This window comes from Hydractinia symbiolongicarpus, chromosome 2 (genome assembly GCF_029227915.1).
Source record: "Hydractinia symbiolongicarpus strain clone_291-10 chromosome 2, HSymV2.1, whole genome shotgun sequence".
NCBI classification, from domain to species: domain Eukaryota; kingdom Metazoa; phylum Cnidaria; class Hydrozoa; order Anthoathecata; family Hydractiniidae; genus Hydractinia; species Hydractinia symbiolongicarpus.
In genome coordinates, this window is record NC_079876.1 from 29,461,262 (window position 1) to 29,482,775 (window position 21,514).

At 40.0% G+C, this 21,514-nt stretch overlaps 32 non-coding genes across 32 annotated transcripts; all 32 read right to left on the minus strand.

Moving 5' to 3' along the window:
• Nucleotides 1-845: 845 nt before the first annotated feature.
• Trnal-uaa (transfer RNA leucine (anticodon UAA)) lies at nt 846-928 on the minus strand. The gene has a single exon. It is a non-coding gene; the product is annotated as a tRNA-Leu (tRNA).
• Nucleotides 929-1,298: 370 nt separating this feature from the next.
• On the minus strand, nt 1,299-1,381 carry Trnal-uaa (transfer RNA leucine (anticodon UAA)). The gene has a single exon. It is a non-coding gene; the product is annotated as a tRNA-Leu (tRNA).
• An 874-nt stretch (nt 1,382-2,255) lies between these two features.
• Nucleotides 2,256-2,338, minus strand: Trnal-uaa (transfer RNA leucine (anticodon UAA)). The gene has a single exon. It is a non-coding gene; the product is annotated as a tRNA-Leu (tRNA).
• A 371-nt stretch (nt 2,339-2,709) lies between these two features.
• On the minus strand, nt 2,710-2,792 carry Trnal-uaa (transfer RNA leucine (anticodon UAA)). The gene has a single exon. It is a non-coding gene; the product is annotated as a tRNA-Leu (tRNA).
• Nucleotides 2,793-3,163: 371 nt separating this feature from the next.
• On the minus strand, nt 3,164-3,246 carry Trnal-uaa (transfer RNA leucine (anticodon UAA)). The gene has a single exon. It is a non-coding gene; the product is annotated as a tRNA-Leu (tRNA).
• Nucleotides 3,247-4,118: 872 nt separating this feature from the next.
• On the minus strand, nt 4,119-4,201 carry Trnal-uaa (transfer RNA leucine (anticodon UAA)). Its single transcript has one exon. It is a non-coding gene; the product is annotated as a tRNA-Leu (tRNA).
• An 822-nt stretch (nt 4,202-5,023) lies between these two features.
• Trnal-uaa (transfer RNA leucine (anticodon UAA)) lies at nt 5,024-5,106 on the minus strand. Its single transcript has one exon. It is a non-coding gene; the product is annotated as a tRNA-Leu (tRNA).
• Nucleotides 5,107-5,476: 370 nt separating this feature from the next.
• Nucleotides 5,477-5,559, minus strand: Trnal-uaa (transfer RNA leucine (anticodon UAA)). Its single transcript has one exon. It is a non-coding gene; the product is annotated as a tRNA-Leu (tRNA).
• Nucleotides 5,560-6,846: 1,287 nt separating this feature from the next.
• Nucleotides 6,847-6,929, minus strand: Trnal-uaa (transfer RNA leucine (anticodon UAA)). Its single transcript has one exon. It is a non-coding gene; the product is annotated as a tRNA-Leu (tRNA).
• A 370-nt stretch (nt 6,930-7,299) lies between these two features.
• Trnal-uaa (transfer RNA leucine (anticodon UAA)) lies at nt 7,300-7,382 on the minus strand. The gene has a single exon. It is a non-coding gene; the product is annotated as a tRNA-Leu (tRNA).
• Nucleotides 7,383-8,256: 874 nt separating this feature from the next.
• Nucleotides 8,257-8,339, minus strand: Trnal-uaa (transfer RNA leucine (anticodon UAA)). Its single transcript has one exon. It is a non-coding gene; the product is annotated as a tRNA-Leu (tRNA).
• Nucleotides 8,340-8,710: 371 nt separating this feature from the next.
• Nucleotides 8,711-8,793, minus strand: Trnal-uaa (transfer RNA leucine (anticodon UAA)). Its single transcript has one exon. It is a non-coding gene; the product is annotated as a tRNA-Leu (tRNA).
• Nucleotides 8,794-9,164: 371 nt separating this feature from the next.
• On the minus strand, nt 9,165-9,247 carry Trnal-uaa (transfer RNA leucine (anticodon UAA)). The gene has a single exon. It is a non-coding gene; the product is annotated as a tRNA-Leu (tRNA).
• An 872-nt stretch (nt 9,248-10,119) lies between these two features.
• Nucleotides 10,120-10,202, minus strand: Trnal-uaa (transfer RNA leucine (anticodon UAA)). The gene has a single exon. It is a non-coding gene; the product is annotated as a tRNA-Leu (tRNA).
• An 874-nt stretch (nt 10,203-11,076) lies between these two features.
• Trnal-uaa (transfer RNA leucine (anticodon UAA)) lies at nt 11,077-11,159 on the minus strand. Its single transcript has one exon. It is a non-coding gene; the product is annotated as a tRNA-Leu (tRNA).
• A 371-nt stretch (nt 11,160-11,530) lies between these two features.
• Trnal-uaa (transfer RNA leucine (anticodon UAA)) lies at nt 11,531-11,613 on the minus strand. The gene has a single exon. It is a non-coding gene; the product is annotated as a tRNA-Leu (tRNA).
• A 371-nt stretch (nt 11,614-11,984) lies between these two features.
• On the minus strand, nt 11,985-12,067 carry Trnal-uaa (transfer RNA leucine (anticodon UAA)). Its single transcript has one exon. It is a non-coding gene; the product is annotated as a tRNA-Leu (tRNA).
• Nucleotides 12,068-12,939: 872 nt separating this feature from the next.
• On the minus strand, nt 12,940-13,022 carry Trnal-uaa (transfer RNA leucine (anticodon UAA)). The gene has a single exon. It is a non-coding gene; the product is annotated as a tRNA-Leu (tRNA).
• Nucleotides 13,023-13,844: 822 nt separating this feature from the next.
• Trnal-uaa (transfer RNA leucine (anticodon UAA)) lies at nt 13,845-13,927 on the minus strand. The gene has a single exon. It is a non-coding gene; the product is annotated as a tRNA-Leu (tRNA).
• A 370-nt stretch (nt 13,928-14,297) lies between these two features.
• Trnal-uaa (transfer RNA leucine (anticodon UAA)) lies at nt 14,298-14,380 on the minus strand. The gene has a single exon. It is a non-coding gene; the product is annotated as a tRNA-Leu (tRNA).
• A 1,196-nt stretch (nt 14,381-15,576) lies between these two features.
• On the minus strand, nt 15,577-15,659 carry Trnal-uaa (transfer RNA leucine (anticodon UAA)). The gene has a single exon. It is a non-coding gene; the product is annotated as a tRNA-Leu (tRNA).
• A 364-nt stretch (nt 15,660-16,023) lies between these two features.
• Nucleotides 16,024-16,106, minus strand: Trnal-uaa (transfer RNA leucine (anticodon UAA)). The gene has a single exon. It is a non-coding gene; the product is annotated as a tRNA-Leu (tRNA).
• Nucleotides 16,107-16,470: 364 nt separating this feature from the next.
• Trnal-uaa (transfer RNA leucine (anticodon UAA)) lies at nt 16,471-16,553 on the minus strand. The gene has a single exon. It is a non-coding gene; the product is annotated as a tRNA-Leu (tRNA).
• A 370-nt stretch (nt 16,554-16,923) lies between these two features.
• On the minus strand, nt 16,924-17,006 carry Trnal-uaa (transfer RNA leucine (anticodon UAA)). Its single transcript has one exon. It is a non-coding gene; the product is annotated as a tRNA-Leu (tRNA).
• A 364-nt stretch (nt 17,007-17,370) lies between these two features.
• Nucleotides 17,371-17,453, minus strand: Trnal-uaa (transfer RNA leucine (anticodon UAA)). The gene has a single exon. It is a non-coding gene; the product is annotated as a tRNA-Leu (tRNA).
• Nucleotides 17,454-17,817: 364 nt separating this feature from the next.
• Nucleotides 17,818-17,900, minus strand: Trnal-uaa (transfer RNA leucine (anticodon UAA)). Its single transcript has one exon. It is a non-coding gene; the product is annotated as a tRNA-Leu (tRNA).
• Nucleotides 17,901-18,270: 370 nt separating this feature from the next.
• Trnal-uaa (transfer RNA leucine (anticodon UAA)) lies at nt 18,271-18,353 on the minus strand. The gene has a single exon. It is a non-coding gene; the product is annotated as a tRNA-Leu (tRNA).
• A 364-nt stretch (nt 18,354-18,717) lies between these two features.
• Nucleotides 18,718-18,800, minus strand: Trnal-uaa (transfer RNA leucine (anticodon UAA)). Its single transcript has one exon. It is a non-coding gene; the product is annotated as a tRNA-Leu (tRNA).
• An 823-nt stretch (nt 18,801-19,623) lies between these two features.
• On the minus strand, nt 19,624-19,706 carry Trnal-uaa (transfer RNA leucine (anticodon UAA)). Its single transcript has one exon. It is a non-coding gene; the product is annotated as a tRNA-Leu (tRNA).
• Nucleotides 19,707-20,070: 364 nt separating this feature from the next.
• Trnal-uaa (transfer RNA leucine (anticodon UAA)) lies at nt 20,071-20,153 on the minus strand. The gene has a single exon. It is a non-coding gene; the product is annotated as a tRNA-Leu (tRNA).
• Nucleotides 20,154-20,523: 370 nt separating this feature from the next.
• Nucleotides 20,524-20,606, minus strand: Trnal-uaa (transfer RNA leucine (anticodon UAA)). Its single transcript has one exon. It is a non-coding gene; the product is annotated as a tRNA-Leu (tRNA).
• Nucleotides 20,607-21,417: 811 nt separating this feature from the next.
• Trnal-uaa (transfer RNA leucine (anticodon UAA)) lies at nt 21,418-21,500 on the minus strand. The gene has a single exon. It is a non-coding gene; the product is annotated as a tRNA-Leu (tRNA).
• Between the last annotated feature and the right edge of the window lie 14 nt (nt 21,501-21,514).

Sequence of the window (21,514 nt, forward strand, 5' to 3'; positions counted from 1 at the left end):
CCTTAACGACTCGGCCACTCTGGTTGAAATTTCAGGTTAATAAGGTTACTTGAGTTTGGATAGGGTACAGGAAATGAACCTTAGTATTTAAAATCGCTCAAGAACATACCATTTGACAACCTTCAGATTTTTCAATAATTTGCCCTTTTGATAACTCAACAAAATGAATGAAACTGCAAAATGGGATGGTAATATTTGGGATTTTGAGTTTGAAAGTTTCAGATATGGAAGGCATTATTGCGTATCGTGAAGTAACGGCTGGTAGAATTATTGGGGCTATTCTATTTTGTCCTGTGGGATAATACAACACAAGGTGTCATGTTAACGCATTTCCACGGTTAAAACTCTGCAAGCATCCTTCATTCATCTTATCACACAGGTTAACCCAGCTAATACCAGAGGTGGGGTTTGAACCCTCTCGGACAATCCTCCATTGGAACTTAAGTCCAACGGCTTAACCACTCGGCCACCCTGGTTGAATATTTAAGTTAATAAGGTTACTTGAACTTGGAAAAAGTACTGGCAATGAACCTTAGTATTTTAAATCGCGCAAGAGCATTACCATTTGACGACCTTCAGACGTTTCAATAACTTCCGTTTTGATAACTCAACAAAATGAATGGAACTGCAAGATGGGATGCTAATATCTGGGATTTTGAGTTTGAAAGTTTGAGACATGGAAGGAATAATTGCGCATTGTGAAATAACGGCTGGCACAACTATTGCAGCTGTTCTACCTCTCCAAGTTCGATACTTCGCCACAACGTGTCATAGCAAACACATTTCCACGATTAAATTCTCCAAGCATCCTTCAATCATCTTATCACCCAGATAAACCTAGCTAATACCAGAGGTGGGATTCGAACCCACGCGGACAATCGTCCATTGGAACTTAAGTCCAACGCCTTAACCACTCGGCCACACTGGTTGAAATTTCAGGTTACCAAGGTAACTTGAAGTTGGAAAACGTACTAGCAATGAACCTTAGTATTCTAAATCGCGCAAGAGCACTACCATTTGACGACCTTCGGATTTTCAATAATTTGACCTCTTGATAACTCAACAAAATGAATGGAACTGCAAAATGGGATGGTAATACTTGGGAATTTGAGTTTGAAAGTTTCAGACATGGAAGGCATTATTGCGTATCGTGAAGTAACGGCTGGTAGAATTATTGGGGCTATTCTATTTTGCCCTGTGGGATAATTCAACACAACGTATCATGTTAACACATTTCCACGGTTAAAAACTCTCCAAGCATCCCTCAATCTTCTTATCACAGAAGTTAGCCTAGCTAATACCAGAGGTGGGGTTCGAACCCACGCGGACAATCGTCCATTGGAACTTAAGTCCAATGCCTTACCCACTCGGCCACCCTGGTTGAAATTTCCGGTTAATAAGATTACTTGAACTTGGAAAGAGTACTGGCAATGAACCTTAGTATTTTAAATCGCGCAAGAGCATTACCATTTGACGACCTTCAGACTTTTCAATAATTTGCCGTTTTGACAACTCAACAAAATTAAAGGAACTGCAAGATGGGATGGTAATATCTGGGATTTTGAGCTTGAAAGTTTGAGATATAGAAGCCATAATTGCGCATCGTAAAATAACAGCTTGTAGAATTATTGGTGCTATTCCATTTCGCCATGTGCGATATTTCACCGCAACGTATCATGTTAACGCAATTCCACGGCTAAAACTCTCCAAGCATCCCTCAATCTTCTTATCACCACCATTTCCACGTTTAAATTCTCCAAGCATCCTTCAATCATCCTATCAAAAACGTTAACCTAGCTAATAACAAAGATAGGGTTCGAACCCACTCGGAGAAACGATCATTGGAGCTTAAGTCCAACGCCTTAATCACTCGGCCACCCTTGTTGAATATTCAGGTTAATAAGGTTACTTGAACTTGGATAGGGTACAGGAAATGAACCTTAGTATTCTAAATCGCCTAAGAGCATTACCATTTCGCGACCTTCAGATTTTTCAATAAATTTTCTATTTTGATAGCTCAACAAAATGAATGGGGCTGCAAAAAGGGATGGTAATATTTGGGATTTAGAGTATGAAATTTTGAAATATGGAAGGCATAATTGCGCATCGTGAAATAAAGGCTTGTAGAATTATTGGTGCTATTCCATTTCGCCATGTGCGATACTTCACCACAAAGTATCATGTTAACACATTTCCACGGTTAAAACTCTCCAAGCGTCCCTCAACCTTCTTATCACACATGTTAGCCTAGCTAATACCAGAGGTGGGGTTCGAACCCACGCGGACAATCGTCCATTGGAACTTAAGTCCAACGCCTTAACCACTCGGCCACCCTGGTTGATATTTCAGGTTAATAAGGTTACTTGATCTTGGAAAAAGTACTGGCAATGAACCTTAGTATTTTAAATCGCGCAAGAGCATTAACTCCTGTCGATCTTCTTATTTCTTTAATAATTTGCCGTTTTGAAAATTCAACAAATTGACTGGAACTGCAAAAAAGTATGGTAATATTTGGGATTTTGAGTTCGAAAATTTGAGATATGGAAGGAATAATTGCGCATTGTGAAATAACGGCTGGTACAACTATTGCAGCTGTTCTATTTCTCCAGGTTCAATACTTCGCCACAACGTTTCATGGCAAACACATTTCCACGTTTAAATTCTCCAAGCATCCTTCAATCATCTTATCACCCAGATAAACCTAGCCAATACCAGAGGTGGGGTTCGAACCCACGCGGACAATCGTCCATTGGAACTTAAGTCCAACGCCTTAACCACTCGGCCACCCTGGTTGAAATTTCAGGTTACCAAGGTAACTTGAAGTTGGAAAACGTACTGGCAATGAACCTTAGTATTTTAAATCGCGCAAGAGCATTAACATCTGTCGATCTTCTTATTTTTTTAATAATTTGCCGTTTTGATAATTCAACATATTGACGGGAACTGTAAAAAACTATGGTAATATTTGGGATTTTGAGTTTGACAATTTGAGATATGGAAGGAATAATTGCGCATTGCGAAATAACGGCTGGTACAACTATTGCAGCTATTCTGCCTCTCCAAGTTCGATACTTCGCCACAACGAGTCATGGCAAACACATTTCCACGTTTAAATTTTTCAAGCATCCTTCAATCATCTTATCAAGAACGTTAACCTAGCTAATACCAGAGGGGGGGTTCGAACCCACGCGGACAAACGTCCATTGGAGCTTAAGTCCAACGCCTTAACCACTCGGCCACCCTGGTTGAAATTTCAGGTTAATAAGGTTACTTGAGTTTGGATAGGGTACAGGAAATGAACCTTAGTATTCTAAATCGCTCAAGAACATACCATTTGACAACCTTCAGATTTTTCAATAATTTGCCCTTTTGATAACTCAACAAAATGAATAAAACTGCAAAATGGGATGGTAATATTTGGGATTTTGAGTTGGAAAGTTTCAGATATGGAAGGTATTATTGCGTATCGTGAAGTAACGGCTGTTAGAATTATTGGGGCTATTCTATTTTGTCCTGTGGGATAATTCAACACAACGTATAATGTTAACGAATTTTCACGATTAAAACTCTCCAAGCATCCCTCAATCTTCTTATCACCACCATTTCCACGTTTAAATTCTCCAAGCATCCCTCAATTTTTTATCAAAAACGTTAACCTAGCTAATAACAGAGATGACGTTCGAACCCACTCGGAGAAACGTTCATTGGAGCTTAAGTCCAACGCCTTAATCACTCGGCCACCCTTGTTGAATATTCAGGTTAATTAGGTTACTTGAATTTGAAAAAAGTACTGGCAATGAATCTTATTATTTTAAATCGCGCAAGAGCATTACCATTTGACGACCTTCAGACTTTTCAATAATTTGCCGTTTTGATAACTCAACAAATTGACCGGAACTGCAAAAAAGTATGGTAATATCTGTGATTTTGAGTTTGAAAGTTTGAGACATGGAAGGAATAATTGCGCATTATGAAATAACGGCTGGCACAACTGTTGCAGCTGTTCTACCTCTCCAAGTTCGATACTTCGCCACAACGTGTCATAGCAAACACATTTCCACGATTAAAACTCTACAAGCATCCCTCAATCTTCTTATCACACAGGTTAGCCTAGCTAGTACCAGAGGTGGGGTTCGAACCCACGCGGACAATCGTCCATTGGAACTTAAGTCCAACGCCTTAACCACTCGGCCACCCTGGTTGAACATTCAGGTTAATAAGGTTACTTGAATTTGGAAAGGGTACGGGAAATGAACCATAGTATTCTAAATCGCCCAAGAGCATTACCATTTGACGAACTTCAGATTTTTTAATAATTTTCCATTTTGATAGCTCAACAAAATGAATGGAGCTGCAAAAAAGGATGGTAATATTTGGGATTTGGAGTATGAATGTTTGAGATATGGAAGGCATTATTGCGCATCGTGAAGTAACGGCTGGTAGAACTATTGGGGCTATTTTATTTCGCCATGTGGGATAATTCAACACAACGTGTCATGTTAACGCATTTCCACGGCAAAACCTTCCAAGCATCCTTCAATCATCTTATCAAAAACGTTAACCTAGCTAATAACAGAGATGGGGTTCGAACCCACTCGGAGAAACGTTCATTGGAGCTTACGTCCAACGCGTTAACCACTCGCCATCCTGGTTGAATATTCAGGTTAATAAGGTTACTTGATCTTGGAAAAAGTACTGGGAATGAACCTTAGTATTTTAAATCGCGCAAGAGCATTAACATCTGCCGATCTTCTTATTTCTTTAATAATTTTCCGTTTTGATAACTCAACAGATTGACTGGAACTGCAAACAAGTATGGTAATATCTGTGATTTTGATTTTAAAAGTTTGAGACATGGAAAGAATAATTGCGCATTGTGAAATAACGGCTGGTACAACTATTGCAGCTGTTCTATTTCTCCAGGTTCGATACTTCGCCAGAACGTGTCATGGCAAACACATTTCCACGTTTAAATTCTCCATGCATCCTTCAATCATCTTATCACCAGGATAAACCTAGCTAATACCAGAGGTGGGGTTCGAACCCACGCGGACAATCGTCCATTGGAACTTAAGTCCAACGCCTTAACCACTCGGCCACCCTGGTTAAAATTTCAGGTTAATAAGGTTACTTGAACTTGGAAAAAGCACTGGCAATGAACCTTAGTATTTTAAATCGCCCAAGAGCATTACCATTTGACGACCTTCAGACTTTTCAATAATTTGCCGTTTTGATAACTCAACAAATTGACTGGAACTGCAAAAAAGTATGGTAATATTTGGGATTTTGAGTTCGAAAATTTGAGATATGGAAGGAATAAATGCGCATTGTGAAATAACGGCTGGTACAACTATTGCAGCTGTTCTATTTCTCCAGGTTCAATACTTCGCCACAAAGTTTTTTGGCAAACACATTTCCACGTTTAAATTCTCCAAGCATCCTTCAATCATCTTATCACCCAGATAAACCTAGCTAATACCAGAGGTGGGGTTCGAACCCAGGCGGACAATCGTCCATTGGAACTTAAGTCCAACGCCTTAACCACTCGGCCACCCTGGTTGAAATTTCAGGTTACCAAGGTAACTTGAAGTTGGAAAACGTACTGGCAATGAACCTTAGTATTTTAAATCGCGCAAGAGCATTAACATCTGTCGATCTTCTTATTTTTTTAATAATTTGCCGTTTTGATAATTCAACATATTGACGGGAACTGTAAAAAACTATGGTAATTTTTGGGATTTTGAGTTTGAAAATTTGAGATATGGAAGGAATAATTGCGCATTGCGAAATAACGGCTGGTACAACTATTGCAGCTATTCTGCCTCTCCAAGTTCGATACTTCGCCACAACGAGTCATGGCAAACACATTTCCACGTTTAAATTTTTCAAGCATCCTTCAATCATCTTATCAAGAACGTTAACCTAGCTAATACCAGAGGGGGGGGGGGGGGGGGGGTTCGAACCCACTCGGACAAACGTCCATTGGAGCTTAAGTCCAACGCCTTAACGACTCGGCCACTCTGGTTGAAATTTCAGGTTAATAAGGTTACTTGAGTTTGGATAGGGTACAGGAAATGAACCTTAGTATTTAAAATCGCTCAAGAACATACCATTTGACAACCTTCAGATTTTTCAATAATTTGCCCTTTTGATAACTCAACAAAATGAATGAAACTGCAAAATGGGATAGTAATATTTGGGATTTTGAGTTTGAAAGTTTCAGATATGGAAGGCATTATTGCGTATCGTGAAGTAACGGCTGGTAGAATTATTGGGGCTATTCTATTTTGTCCTGTGGGATAATACAACACAAGGTGTCATGTTAACGCATTTCCACGGTTAAAACTCTGCAAGCATCCTTCATTCATCTTATCACACAGGTTAACCCAGCTAATACCAGAGGTGGGGTTTGAACCCTCTCGGACAATCCTCCATTGGAACTTAAGTCCAACGGCTTAACCACTCGGCCACCCTGGTTGAATATTTAAGTTAATAAGGTTACTTGAACTTGGAAAAAGTACTGGCAATGAACCTTAGTATTTTAAATCGCGCAAGAGCATTACCATTTGACGACCTTCAGACGTTTCAATAACTTCCGTTTTGATAACTCAACAAAATGAATGGAACTGCAAGATGGGATGCTAATATCTGGGATTTTGAGTTTGAAAGTTTGAGACATGGAAGGAATAATTGCGCATTGTGAAATAACGGCTGGCACAACTATTGCAGCTGTTCTACCTCTCCAAGTTCGATACTTCGCCACAACGTGTCATAGCAAACACATTTCCACGATTAAATTCTCCAAGCATCCTTCAATCATCTTATCACCCAGATAAACCTAGCTAATACCAGAGGTGGGATTCGAACCCACGCGGACAATCGTCCATTGGAACTTAAGTCCAACGCCTTAACCACTCGGCCACACTGGTTGAAATTTCAGGTTACCAAGGTAACTTGAAGTTGGAAAACGTACTAGCAATGAACCTTAGTATTCTAAATCGCGCAAGAGCACTACCATTTGACGACCTTCGGATTTTCAATAATTTGACCTCTTGATAACTCAACAAAATGAATGGAACTGCAAAATGGGATGGTAATACTTGGGAATTTGAGTTTGAAAGTTTCAGACATGGAAGGCATTATTGCGTATCGTGAAGTAACGGCTGGTAGAATTATTGGGGCTATTCTATTTTGCCCTGTGGGATAATTCAACACAACGTATCATGTTAACACATTTCCACGGTTAAAAACTCTCCAAGCATCCCTCAATCTTCTTATCACAGAAGTTAGCCTAGCTAATACCAGAGGTGGGGTTCGAACCCACGCGGACAATCGTCCATTGGAACTTAAGTCCAATGCCTTACCCACTCCGCCACCCTGGTTGAAATTTCCGGTTAATAAGATTACTTGAACTTGGAAAGAGTACTGGCAATGAACCTTAGTATTTTAAATCGCGCAAGAGCATTACCATTTGACGACCTTCAGACTTTTCAATAATTTGCCGTTTTGACAACTCAACAAAATTAAAGGAACTGCAAGATGGGATGGTAATATCTGGGATTTTGAGCTTGAAAGTTTGAGATATAGAAGCCATAATTGCGCATCGTAAAATAACAGCTTGTAGAATTATTGGTGCTATTCCATTTCGCCATGTGCGATATTTCACCGCAACGTATCATGTTAACGCAATTCCACGGCTAAAACTCTCCAAGCATCCCTCAATCTTCTTATCACCACCATTTCCACGTTTAAATTCTCCAAGCATCCTTCAATCATCCTATCAAAAACGTTAACCTAGCTAATAACAAAGATAGGGTTCGAACCCACTCGGAGAAACGATCATTGGAGCTTAAGTCCAACGCCTTAATCACTCGGCCACCCTTGTTGAATATTCAGGTTAATAAGGTTACTTGAACTTGGATAGGGTACAGGAAATGAACCTTAGTATTCTAAATCGCCTAAGAGCATTACCATTTCGCGACCTTCAGATTTTTCAATAAATTTTCTATTTTGATAGCTCAACAAAATGAATGGGGCTGCAAAAAGGGATGGTAATATTTGGGATTTAGAGTATGAAATTTTGAAATATGGAAGGCATAATTGCGCATCGTGAAATAAAGGCTTGTAGAATTATTGGTGCTATTCCATTTCGCCATGTGCGATACTTCACCACAAAGTATCATGTTAACACATTTCCACGGTTAAAACTCTCCAAGCGTCCCTCAACCTTCTTATCACACATGTTAGCCTAGCTAATACCAGAGGTGGGGTTCGAACCCACGCGGACAATCGTCCATTGGAACTTAAGTCCAACGCCTTAACCACTCGGCCACCCTGGTTGATATTTCAGGTTAATAAGGTTACTTGATCTTGGAAAAAGTACTGGCAATGAACCTTAGTATTTTAAATCGCGCAAGAGCATTAACTCCTGTCGATCTTCTTATTTCTTTAATAATTTGCCGTTTTGAAAATTCAACAAATTGACTGGAACTGCAAAAAAGTATGGTAATATTTGGGATTTTGAGTTCGAAAATTTGAGATATGGAAGGAATAATTGCGCATTGTGAAATAACGGCTGGTACAACTATTGCAGCTGTTCTATTTCTCCAGGTTCAATACTTCGCCACAACGTTTCATGGCAAACACATTTCCACGTTTAAATTCTCCAAGCATCCTTCAATCATCTTATCACCCAGATAAACCTAGCCAATACCAGAGGTGGGGTTCGAACCCACGCGGACAATCGTCCATTGGAACTTAAGTCCAACGCCTTAACCACTCGGCCACCCTGGTTGAAATTTCAGGTTACCAAGGTAACTTGAAGTTGGAAAACGTACTGGCAATGAACCTTAGTATTTTAAATCGCGCAAGAGCATTAACATCTGTCGATCTTCTTATTTTTTTAATAATTTGCCGTTTTGATAATTCAACATATTGACGGGAACTGTAAAAAACTATGGTAATATTTGGGATTTTGAGTTTGACAATTTGAGATATGGAAGGAATAATTGCGCATTGCGAAATAACGGCTGGTACAACTATTGCAGCTATTCTGCCTCTCCAAGTTCGATACTTCGCCACAACGAGTCATGGCAAACACATTTCCACGTTTAAATTTTTCAAGCATCCTTCAATCATCTTATCAAGAACGTTAACCTAGCTAATACCAGAGGGGGGGTTCGAACCCACGCGGACAAACGTCCATTGGAGCTTAAGTCCAACGCCTTAACCACTCGGCCACCCTGGTTGAAATTTCAGGTTAATAAGGTTACTTGAGTTTGGATAGGGTACAGGAAATGAACCTTAGTATTCTAAATCGCTCAAGAACATACCATTTGACAACCTTCAGATTTTTCAATAATTTGCCCTTTTGATAACTCAACAAAATGAATAAAACTGCAAAATGGGATGGTAATAATTGGGATTTTGAGTTGGAAAGTTTCAGATATGGAAGGTATTATTGCGTATCGTGAAGTAACGGCTGTTAGAATTATTGGGGCTATTCTATTTTGTCCTGTGGGATAATTCAACACAACGTATAATGTTAACGAATTTTCACGATTAAAACTCTCCAAGCATCCCTCAATCTTCTTATCACCACCATTTCCACGTTTAAATTCTCCAAGCATCCCTCAATTTTTTATCAAAAACGTTAACCTAGCTAATAACAGAGATGACGTTCGAACCCACTCGGAGAAACGTTCATTGGAGCTTAAGTCCAACGCCTTAATCACTCGGCCACCCTTGTTGAATATTCAGGTTAATTAGGTTACTTGAATTTGAAAAAAGTACTGGCAATGAATCTTATTATTTTAAATCGCGCAAGAGCATTACCATTTGACGACCTTCAGACTTTTCAATAATTTGCCGTTTTGATAACTCAACAAATTGACCGGAACTGCAAAAAAGTATGGTAATATCTGTGATTTTGAGTTTGAAAGTTTGAGACATGGAAGGAATAATTGCGCATTATGAAATAACGGCTGGCACAACTGTTGCAGCTGTTCTACCTCTCCAAGTTCGATACTTCGCCACAACGTGTCATAGCAAACACATTTCCACGATTAAAACTCTACAAGCATCCCTCAATCTTCTTATCACACAGGTTAGCCTAGCTAGTACCAGAGGTGGGGTTCGAACCCACGCGGACAATCGTCCATTGGAACTTAAGTCCAACGCCTTAACCACTCGGCCACCCTGGTTGAACATTCAGGTTAATAAGGTTACTTGAATTTGGAAAGGGTACGGGAAATGAACCTTAGTATTCTAAATCGCCCAAGAGCATTACCATTTGACGAACTTCAGATTTTTTAATAATTTTCCATTTTGATAGCTCAACAAAATGAATGGAGCTGCAAAAAAGGATGGTAATATTTGGGATTTTGAGCTTGAAAGTTTGAGATATAGAAGCCATAATTGCGCATCGTAAAATAACAGCTTGTAGAATTATTGGTGCTATTCCATTTCGCCATGTGCGATATTTCACCGCAACGTATCATGTTAACGCAATTCCACGGCTAAAACTCTCCAAGCATCCCTCAATCTTCTTATCACCACCATTTCCACGTTTAAATTCTCCAAGCATCCTTCAATCATCCTATCAAAAACGTTAACCTAGCTAATAACAAAGATAGGGTTCGAACCCACTCGGAGAAACGATCATTGGAGCTTAAGTCCAACGCCTTAATCACTCGGCCACCCTTGTTGAATATTCAGGTTAATAAGGTTACTTGAACTTGGATAGGGTACAGGAAATGAACCTTAGTATTCTAAATCGCCTAAGAGCATTACCATTTCGCGACCTTCAGATTTTTCAATAAATTTTCTATTTTGATAGCTCAACAAAATGAATGGGGCTGCAAAAAGGGATGGTAATATTTGGGATTTAGAGTATGAAATTTTGAAATATGGAAGGCATAATTGCGCATCGTGAAATAAAGGCTTGTAGAATTATTGGTGCTATTCCATTTCGCCATGTGCGATACTTCACCACAAAGTATCATGTTAACACATTTCCACGGTTAAAACTCTCCAAGCGTCCCTCAACCTTCTTATCACACATGTTAGCCTAGCTAATACCAGAGGTGGGGTTCGAACCCACGCGGACAATCGTCCATTGGAACTTAAGTCCAACGCCTTAACCACTCGGCCACCCTGGTTGATATGTCAGGTTAATAAGGTTACTTGATCTTGGAAAAAGTACTGGCAATGAACCTTAGTATTTTAAATCGCGCAAGAGCATTAACTCCTGTCGATCTTCTTATTTCTTTAATAATTTGCCGTTTTGAAAATTCAACAAATTGACTGGAACTGCAAAAAAGTATGGTAATATTTGGGATTTTGAGTTCGAAAATTTGAGATATGGAAGGAATAATTGCGCATTGTGAAATAACGGCTGGTACAACTATTGCAGCTGTTCTATTTCTCCAGGTTCAATACTTCGCCACAACGTTTCATGGCAAACACATTTCCACGTTTAAATTCTCCAAGCATCCTTCAATCATCTTATCACCCAGATAAACCTAGCCAATACCAGAGGTGGGGTTCGAACCCACGCGGACAATCGTCCATTGGAACTTAAGTCCAACGCCTTAACCACTCGGCCACCCTGGTTGAAATTTCAGGTTACCAAGGTAACTTGAAGTTGGAAAACGTACTGGCAATGAACCTTAGTATTTTAAATCGCGCAAGAGCATTAACATCTGTCGATCTTCTTATTTTTTTAATAATTTGCCGTTTTGATAATTCAACATATTGACGGGAACTGTAAAAAACTATGGTAATATTTGGGATTTTGAGTTTGACAATTTGAGATATGGAAGGAATAATTGCGCATTGCGAAATAACGGCTGGTACAACTATTGCAGCTATTCTGCCTCTCCAAGTTCGATACTTCGCCACAACGAGTCATGGCAAACACATTTCCACGTTTAAATTTTTCAAGCATCCTTCAATCATCTTATCAAGAACGTTAACCTAGCTAATACCAGAGGGGGGGTTCGAACCCACGCGGACAAACGTCCATTGGAGCTTAAGTCCAACGCCTTAACCACTCGGCCACCCTGGTTGAAATTTCAGGTTAATAAGGTTACTTGAGTTTGGATAGGGTACAGGAAATGAACCTTAGTATTCTAAATCGCTCAAGAACATACCATTTGACAACCTTCAGATTTTTCAATAATTTGCCCTTTTGATAACTCAACAAAATGAATAAAACTGCAAAATGGGATGGTAATAATTGGGATTTTGAGTTGGAAAGTTTCAGATATGGAAGGTATTATTGCGTATCGTGAAGTAACGGCTGTTAGAATTATTGGGGCTATTCTATTTTGTCCTGTGGGATAATTCAACACAACGTATAATGTTAACGAATTTTCACGATTAAAACTCTCCAAGCATCCCTCAATCTTCTTATCACCACCATTTCCACGTTTAAATTCTCCAAGCATCCCTCAATTTTTTATCAAAAACGTTAACCTAGCTAATAACAGAGATGACGTTCGAACCCACTCGGAGAAACGTTCATTGGAGCTTAAGTCCAACGCCTTAATCACTCGGCCACCCTTGTTGAATATTCAGGTTAATTAGGTTACTTGAATTTGAAAAAAGTACTGGCAATGAATCTTATTATTTTAAATCGCGCAAGAGCATTACCATTTGACGACCTTCAGACTTTTCAATAATTTGCCGTTTTGATAACTCAACAAATTGACCGGAACTGCAAAAAAGTATGGTAATATCTGTGATTTTGAGTTTGAAAGTTTGAGACATGGAAGGAATAATTGCGCATTATGAAATAACGGCTGGCACAACTGTTGCAGCTGTTCTACCTCTCCAAGTTCGATACTTCGCCACAACGTGTCATAGCAAACACATTTCCACGATTAAAACTCTACAAGCATCCCTCAATCTTCTTATCACACAGGTTAGCCTAGCTAGTACCAGAGGTGGGGTTCGAACCCACGCGGACAATCGTCCATTGGAACTTAAGTCCAACGCCTTAACCACTCGGCCACCCTGGTTGAACATTCAGGTTAATAAGGTTACTTGAATTTGGAAAGGGTACGGGAAATGAACCTTAGTATTCTAAATCGCCCAAGAGCATTACCATTTGACGAACTTCAGATTTTTTAATAATTTTCCATTTTGATAGCTCAACAAAATGAATGGAGCTGCAAAAAAGGATGGTAATATTTGGGATTTGGAGTATGAATGTTTGAGATATGGAAGGCATTATTGCGCATCGTGAAGTAACGGCTGGTAGAACTATTGGGGCTATTTTATTTCGCCATGTGGGATAATTCAACACAACGTGTCATGTTAACGCATTTCCACGGCAAAACCTTCCAAGCATCCTTCAATCATCTTATCAAAAACGTTAACCTAGCTAATAACAGAGATGGGGTTCGAACCCACTCGGAGAAACGTTCATTGGAGCTTACGTCCAACGCGTTAACCACTCGCCATCCTGGTTGAATATTCAGGTTAATAAGGTTACTTGATCTTGGAAAAAGTACTGGGAATGAACCTTAGTATTTTAAATCGCGCAAGAGCATTAACATCTGCCGATCTTCTTATTTCTTTAATAATTTTCCGTTTTGATAACTCAACAGATTGACTGGAACTGCAAACAAGTATGGTAATATCTGTGATTTTGATTTTAAAAGTTTGAGACATGGAAAGAATAATTGCGCATTGTGAAATAACGGCTGGTACAACTATTGCAGCTGTTCTATTTCTCCAGGTTCGATACTTCGCCAGAACGTGTCATGGCAAACACATTTCCACGTTTAAATTCTCCATGCATCCGTCAATCATCTTATCACCAGGATAAACCTAGCTAATACCAGAGGTGGGGTTCGAACCCACGCGGACAATCGTCCATTGGAACTTAAGTCCAACGCCTTAACCACTCGGCCACCCTGGTTGAAATTTCAGGTTAATAAGGTTACTTGAACTTGGAAAAAGTACTGGCAATGAACCTTAGTATTTTAAATCGCCCAAGAGCATTACCATTTGACGACCTTCAGACTTTTCAATAATTTGCCGTTTTGATAACTCAACAAAATGAATGGAACTGCAAGATGGGATGCTAATATCTGGGATTTTGAGTTTGAAAGTTTGAGACATGGAAGGAATAACTGCGCATTGTGAAATAACGGCTGGCACAACTATTGCTGCTGTTCTACCTCTCCAAGTTCGATACTTCGCCACAACGTGTCATGGCAAACACATTTCCACGTTTAAATTTTTCAAGCATCCTTCAATCATCTTATCGAGAACGTTAACCTAGCTAATACCAGAGGGGGGGTTCGAACCCACTCGGACAAACGTCCATTGGAGCTTAAGTCCAACGCCTTAACCACTCGGCCACCCTGGTTGAAATTTCAGGTTAATAAGGTTACTTGAGTTTGGATAGGGTACAGGAAATGAACCTTAGTATTCTAAATCGCTCAAGAACATACCATTTGACAACCTTCAGATTTTTCAATAATTTGCCCTTTTGATAACTCAACAAAATGAATGAAACTGCAAAATGGGATGGTGATATTTGGGATTTTGAGTTTGAAAGTTTCAGATATGGAAGGTATTATTGCGTATCGTGAAGTAACGGCTGGTAGAATTATTGGGGCTATTCTATTTTGTCCTGTGGGATAATTCAACACAACGTATAATGTTAACGCATTTTCACGATTAAAACTATCCAAGCATCCCTCAATCTTCTTCGCCTTAACCACTCGGCCACCCTGGTTGAAATTTCAAGTTAATAAGGTTACTTGAACTTGGAAAAAGTACTGGCAATGAATCTTATTATTTTAAATCGCCCAAGAGCATTACCATTTGACGACCTTCAGACTTTTCAATAATTTGCCGTTTTGATAATTTAACAGATTGACTGGAACTGCAAACAAGTATGGTAATATCTGTGATTTTGAGTTTGAAAGTTTGACACATGGAAGGAATAATTGCGCATTGTGAAATTACGGCTGGTACAACTATTGCAGCTGTTCTACCTCTCCAAGTTCGATACTTCGCCACAACGTGTCATGGCAAACACATTTCCACGATTAAAACTCTACAAGCATCCCTCAATCTTCTTATCACACAGGTTAGCCTAGCTAGTACCAGAGGTGGGGTTCGAACCCACGCGGACAAACGTCCATTGGAACTTAAGTCCAACGCCTTAACCACTCGCCCATCCTTGTTGAAAATTCAGGTTAATAAGGTTACTTGAACTTGGAAAGGGTACGGGAAATGAACCTTAGTATTCTAAATCGCCCAAGAGCATTACCATTTGACGACCTTCAGATTTTTCACTAATTTGCCCTTTTGATAACTCAACAAAATGAATGGAACTGCAAAATGGGATGGTAATATTTGGGATTTTGAGTTTGAAAGTTTCAGATATGGAAGGCATTATTGCGTATAGTGAAGTAACGGCTGGTAGAATTACTGGGGTTATTCTATTTTGCCCTGTGGGATAATTCTACACAACGTATCATGTTAACACATTTCCACGGTTAAAACTCTCCAATCATCCCTCAATCTTCTTATCGCACAGGTTAGCCTAGCTAGTACCAGAGGTGGGGTTCGAACCCACGCGGACAAACGTCCATTGGAACTTAAGTCCAACGCCTTAACCACTCGGCCACCCTGGTTGAAAATTCAGGTTAATAAGGTTACTTGAACTTGGAAAGGGTACGGGAAATGAACCTTAGTATTCTAAATCGCCCAAGAGCATTACCATTTGACGACCTTCAGACTTTTCAATAATTTGCCATTTTGATAACTCAACAGATTGACTGGAACTGCAAAAAAGATATCTGTGATTTTGAGTTTGAAAGTTTGAGACATGGAAGGAATAATTGCGCATTGTGAAATAACGGCTGGTACAACTATTGCAGCTGTTCTACCTCTCCAAAGTCGATACTTCGCCACAACGTGTCATGGCAAACACATTTCCACGATTAAAACTCTACAAGCATCCCTCAATCTTCTTATCACACAGGTTAGCCTAGCTAGTACCAGAGGTGGGGTTCGAACCCACGCGGACAAACGTCCATTGGAACTTAAGTCCAACGCCTTAACCACTCGGCCACCCTGGTTGAAAATTCAGGTTAATAAGGTTACTTGAACTTGGAAAGGGTACGGGAAATGAACCTTAGTATTCTAAATCGCCCAAGAGCATTACCATTTGACGACCTTCAGACTTTTCAATAATTTGCCATTTTGATAACTCAACAGATTGACTGGAACTGCAAAAAAGATATCTGTGATTTTGAGTTTGAAAGTTTGAGACATGGAAGGAATAATTGCGCATTGTGAAATAACGGCTGGTACAACTATTGCAGCTGTTCTACCTCTCCAAAGTCGATACTTCGCCACAACGTGTCATGGCAAACACATTTCCACGATTAAAACTCTACAAGCATCCCTCAATCTTCTTATCACACAGGTTAGCCTAGCTAGTACCAGAGGTGGGGTTCGAACCCACGCGGACAAACGTCCATTGGAACTTAAGTCCAACGCCTTAACCACTCGGCCACCCTGGTTGAAAATTCAGGTTAATAAGGTTACTTGAACTTGGAAAGGGTACGGGAAATGAACCTTAGTGTTCTAAATCGCCCAAGAGCATTACCATTTGAAGACCTTCAGATTTTTCACTAATTTGCCCTTTTGATAACTCAACAAAATGAATGGAACTGCAAAATGGGATAGTAATATTTGGGATTTTGAGTTTGAAAGTTTCAGATATGGAAGGCATTATTGCGTATAGTGAAGTAACGGCTGGTAGAATTACTGGGGTTATTCTATTTTGCCCTGTGGGATAATTCAACACAACGTATCATGTTAACACATTTCCACGGTTAAAACTCTCCAATCATCCCTCAACCTTCTTATCACACAGGTTAGCCTAGCTAGTACCAGAGGTGGGGTTCGAACCCACGCGGACAAACGTCCATTGGAACTTAAGTCCAACGCCTTAACCACTCGGCCACCCTGGTTGAAAATTCAGGTTAATAAGGTTACTTGAACTTGGAAAGGGTACGGGAAATGAACCTTAGTATTCTAAATCGCCCAAGAGCATTACCATTTGACGACCTTCAGACTTTTCAATAATTTGCCATTTTGATAACTCAACAGATTGACTGGAACTGCAAAAAAGATATCTGTGATTTTGAGTTTGAAAGTTTGAGACATGGAAGGAATAATTGCGCATTGTGAAATAACGGCTGGTACAACTATTGCAGCTGTTCTACCTCTCCAAGTTCGATACTTCGCCACAACGTGTCATGGCAAACACATTTCCACGATTAAAACTCTACAAGCATCCCTCAATCTTCTTATCACACAGGTTAGCCTAGCTAGTACCAGAGGTGGGGTTCGAACCCACGCGGACAATCGTCCAATGGAACTTAAGTCCAACGCCTTAACCACTCGGCCACCCTGGTTGAAAATTCAGGTTAATAAGGTTACTTGAACTTGGAAAGGGTACGGGAAATGAACCTTAGTATTCTAAATCGCCCAAGAGCGTTACCATTTGACGACCTTCAGACTTTTCAATAATTTGCCATTTTGATAACTCAGCAGATTGACTGGAACTGCAAAAAAGATATCTGTGATTTTGAGTTTGAAAGTTTGAGACATGGAAGGAATAATTGCGCATTGTGAAATAACGGCTGGTACAACTATTGCAGCTGTTCTACCTCTCCAAAGTCGATACTTCGCCACAACGTGTCATGGCAAACACATTTCCACGATTAAAACTCTACAAGCATCCCTCAATCTTCTTATCACACAGGTTAGCCTAGCCAGTACCAGAGGTGGGGTTCGAACCCACGCGGACAAACGTCCATTGGAACTTAAGTCCAACGCCTTAACCACTCGGCCACCCTGGTTGAATTTTCACGTTAATAAGGTTACTTGAACTTGGAAAGGGTACGGGAAATGAACCTTAGTATTCTAAATCGCCCAAGAGCATTACCATTTGAAGACCTTCAGATTTTTCACTAATTTGCCCTTTTGATAACTCAACAAAATGAATGGAACTGCAAAATGGGATGGTAATATTTGGGATTTTGAGTTTGAAAGTTTCAGATATGGAAGGCATTATTGCGTATAGTGAAGTAACGGCTGGTAGAATTACTGGGGTTATTCTATTTTGCCCTGTGGGATAATTCAACACAACGTATCATGTTAACACATTTCGACGGTTAAAACTCTCCAATCATCCCTCAACCTTCTTATCACACAGGTTAGCCTAGCTAGTACCAGAGGTGGGGTTCGAACCCACGCGGACAAACGTCCATTGGAACTTAAGTCCAACGCCTTAACCACTCGGCCACCCTGGTTGAAAATTCAGGTTAATAAGGTTACTTGAACTTGGAAAGGGTACGGGAAATGAACCTTAGTATTCTAAATCGCCCAAGAGCATTACCATTTGACGACCTTCAGACTTTTCAATAATTTGCCATTTTGATAACTCAACAGATTGACTGGAACTGCAAAAAAGATATCTGTGATTTTGAGTTTGAAAGTTTGAGACATGGAAGGAATAATTGCGCATTGTGAAATAACGGCTGGTACAACTATTGCAGCCGTTCTACCTCTCCAAGTTCGATACTTCGCCACAACGTGTCATGGCAAACACATTTCCACGATTAAAACTCTACAAGCATCCCTCAATCTTCTTATCACACAGGTTAGCCTAGCTAGTACCAGAGGTGGGCTTCAAACCCACGCGGACAATCGTCCATTGGAACTTAAGTCCAACGCCTTAACCACTCGGCCACCCTGGTTGAAAATTCAGGTTAATAAGGTTACTTGAACTTGGAAAGGGTACGGGAAATGAACCTTAGTATTCTAAATCGTCCAAGAGCATTACCATTTGACGACCTTCATATTTTTCAATAATTTGTCCTTTTGATAACTCAACAAAATGAATGGAACTGCAAAATGGGATAGTAATATTTGGGATTTTGAGTTTGAAAGTTTCAGATATGGAAGGCATTATTGCGTATATTGAAGTAACGGCTGGTAGAATTACTGGGGTTATTCTATTTTGCCCTGTGGGATAATTCAACACAACGTATCATGTTAACACATTTCCACGGTTAAAACTCTACAAGCATCCCTCAATCTTCTTATCACACAGGTTAGCCTAGCTAATACCAGAGGTGGTGTTCGAACCCATACGGACAATAGTCCATTGGAACTTAAGTCCAACGCCTTAACAACTCGGCCAGCCTGGTTGAATATTCAGGTTAATAAGGTTACTTGAACTTGGAAAGGGTACGGGAAATGAACCTTAGTATTCTAAATCGCCCAAGAGCATTAGCATTTGAAGACCTTCAGATTTTTCACTAATTTGCCCTTTTGATAACTCAACAAAATGAATGGAACTGCAAAATGGGATAGTAATATTTGGGATTTTGAGTTTGAAAGTTTCAGATATGGAAGGCATTATTGCGTATAGTGAAGTAACGGCTGGTAGAATTACTGGGGTTATTCTATTTTGCCCTGTGGGATAATTCAACACAACGTATCATGTTAACACATTTCGACGGTTAAAACTCTCCAATCATCCCTCAACCTTCTTATCACACAGGTTAGCCTAGCTAGTACCAGAGGTGGGGTTCGAACCCACGCGGACAAACGTCCATTGGAACTTAAGTCCAACGCCTTAACCACTCGGCCACCCTGGTTGAAAATTCAGGTTAATAAGGTTACTTGAACTTGGAAAGGGTACGGGAAATGAACCTTAGTATTCTAAATCGCCCAAGAGCATTACCATTTGACGACCTTCAGACTTTTCAATAATTTGCCATTTTGATAACTCAACAGATTGACTGGAACTGCAAAAAAGATATCTGTGATTTTGAGTTTGAAAGTTTGAGACATGGAAGGAATAATTGCGCATTGTGAAATAACGGCTGGTACAACTATTGCAGCCGTTCTACCTCTCCAAGTTCGATACTTCGCCACAACGTGTCATGGCAAACACATTTCCACGATTAAAACTCTACAAGCATCCCTCAATCTTCTTATCACACAGGTTAGCCTAGCTAGTACCAGAGGTGGGGTTCAAACCCACGCGGACAATCGTCCATTGGAACTTAAGTCCAACGCCTTAACCACTCGGCCACCCTGGTTGAAAATTCAGGTTAATAAGGTTACTTGAACTTGGAAAGGGTACGGGAAATGAACCTTAGTATTCTAAATCGCCCAAGAGCATTACCATTTGACGACCTTCATATTTTTCAATAATTTGTCCTTTTGATAACTCAACAAAATGAATGGAACTGCAAAATGGGATAGTAATATTTGGGATTTTGAGTTTGAAAGTTTCAGATATGGAAGGCATTATTGCGTATATTGAAGTAACGGCTGGTAGAATTACTGGGGTTATTCTATTTTGCCCTGTGGGATAATTCAACACAACGTATCATGTTAACACATTTCCACGGTTAAAACTCTCCAATCATCCCTCAGTCTTCTTATAACACAGTTTAGCCTAGCTAATACCAGAGGTGGGGTTCGAACCCATGCGGACAATAGTCCATTGGAACTTAAGTCCAACGCCTTAACCACTCGGCCACCCTGGTTGAAATTTCAAGTTAATAAGGTTACTTGAATTTGGAAAAAGTACTGGCAATGAATCTTATTATTTTAAATCGCGCAAGAGCATTACCATTTGACTACCTTCAGACTTTTCAATAATTTGCCATTTTGATAACTCAACAGATTGACTGGAACTGCAAAAAAGATATCTGTGATTTTGAGTTTGAAAGTTTGAGACATGGAAGGAATAATTGCGCATTGTGAAATAACGGCTGGTACAACTATTGCAGCTGTTCTACCTCTCCAAGCTCGATACTTCGCCACAACGTGTCATGGCAAACACATTTCCACGATTAAAACTCTACAAGCATCCCTCAATCTTCTTATCACACAGGTTAGCCTAGCTAATACCAGAGGTGGTGTTCGAACCCATACGGACAATAGTCCATTGGAACTTAAGTCCAACGCCTTAACAACTCGGCCAGCCTGGTTGAATATTCAGGTTAATAAGGTTACTTGAACTTGGAAAGGGTACGGGAAATGAACCTTAGTATTCTAAATCGCCCAAGAGCATTACCATTTGACGACCTTCAGACTTTTCAATAATTTGCCATTTTGATAACTCAACAGATTGACTGGAACTGCAAAAAAGATATCTGTGATTTTGAGTTTGAAAGTTTGAGACATGGAAGGAATAATTGCGCATTGTGAAATAACGGCTGGTACAACTATTGCAGCCGTTCTACCTCTCCAAGTTCGATACTTCGCCACAACGTGTCATGGCAAACACATTTCCACGATTAAAACTCTACAAGCATCCCTCAATCTTCTTATCACACAGGTTAGCCTAGCTAGTACCAGAGGTGGGGTTCAAACCCACGCGGACAATCGTCCATTGGAACTTAAGTCCAACGCCTTAACCACTCGGCCACCCTGGTTGAAAATTCAGGTT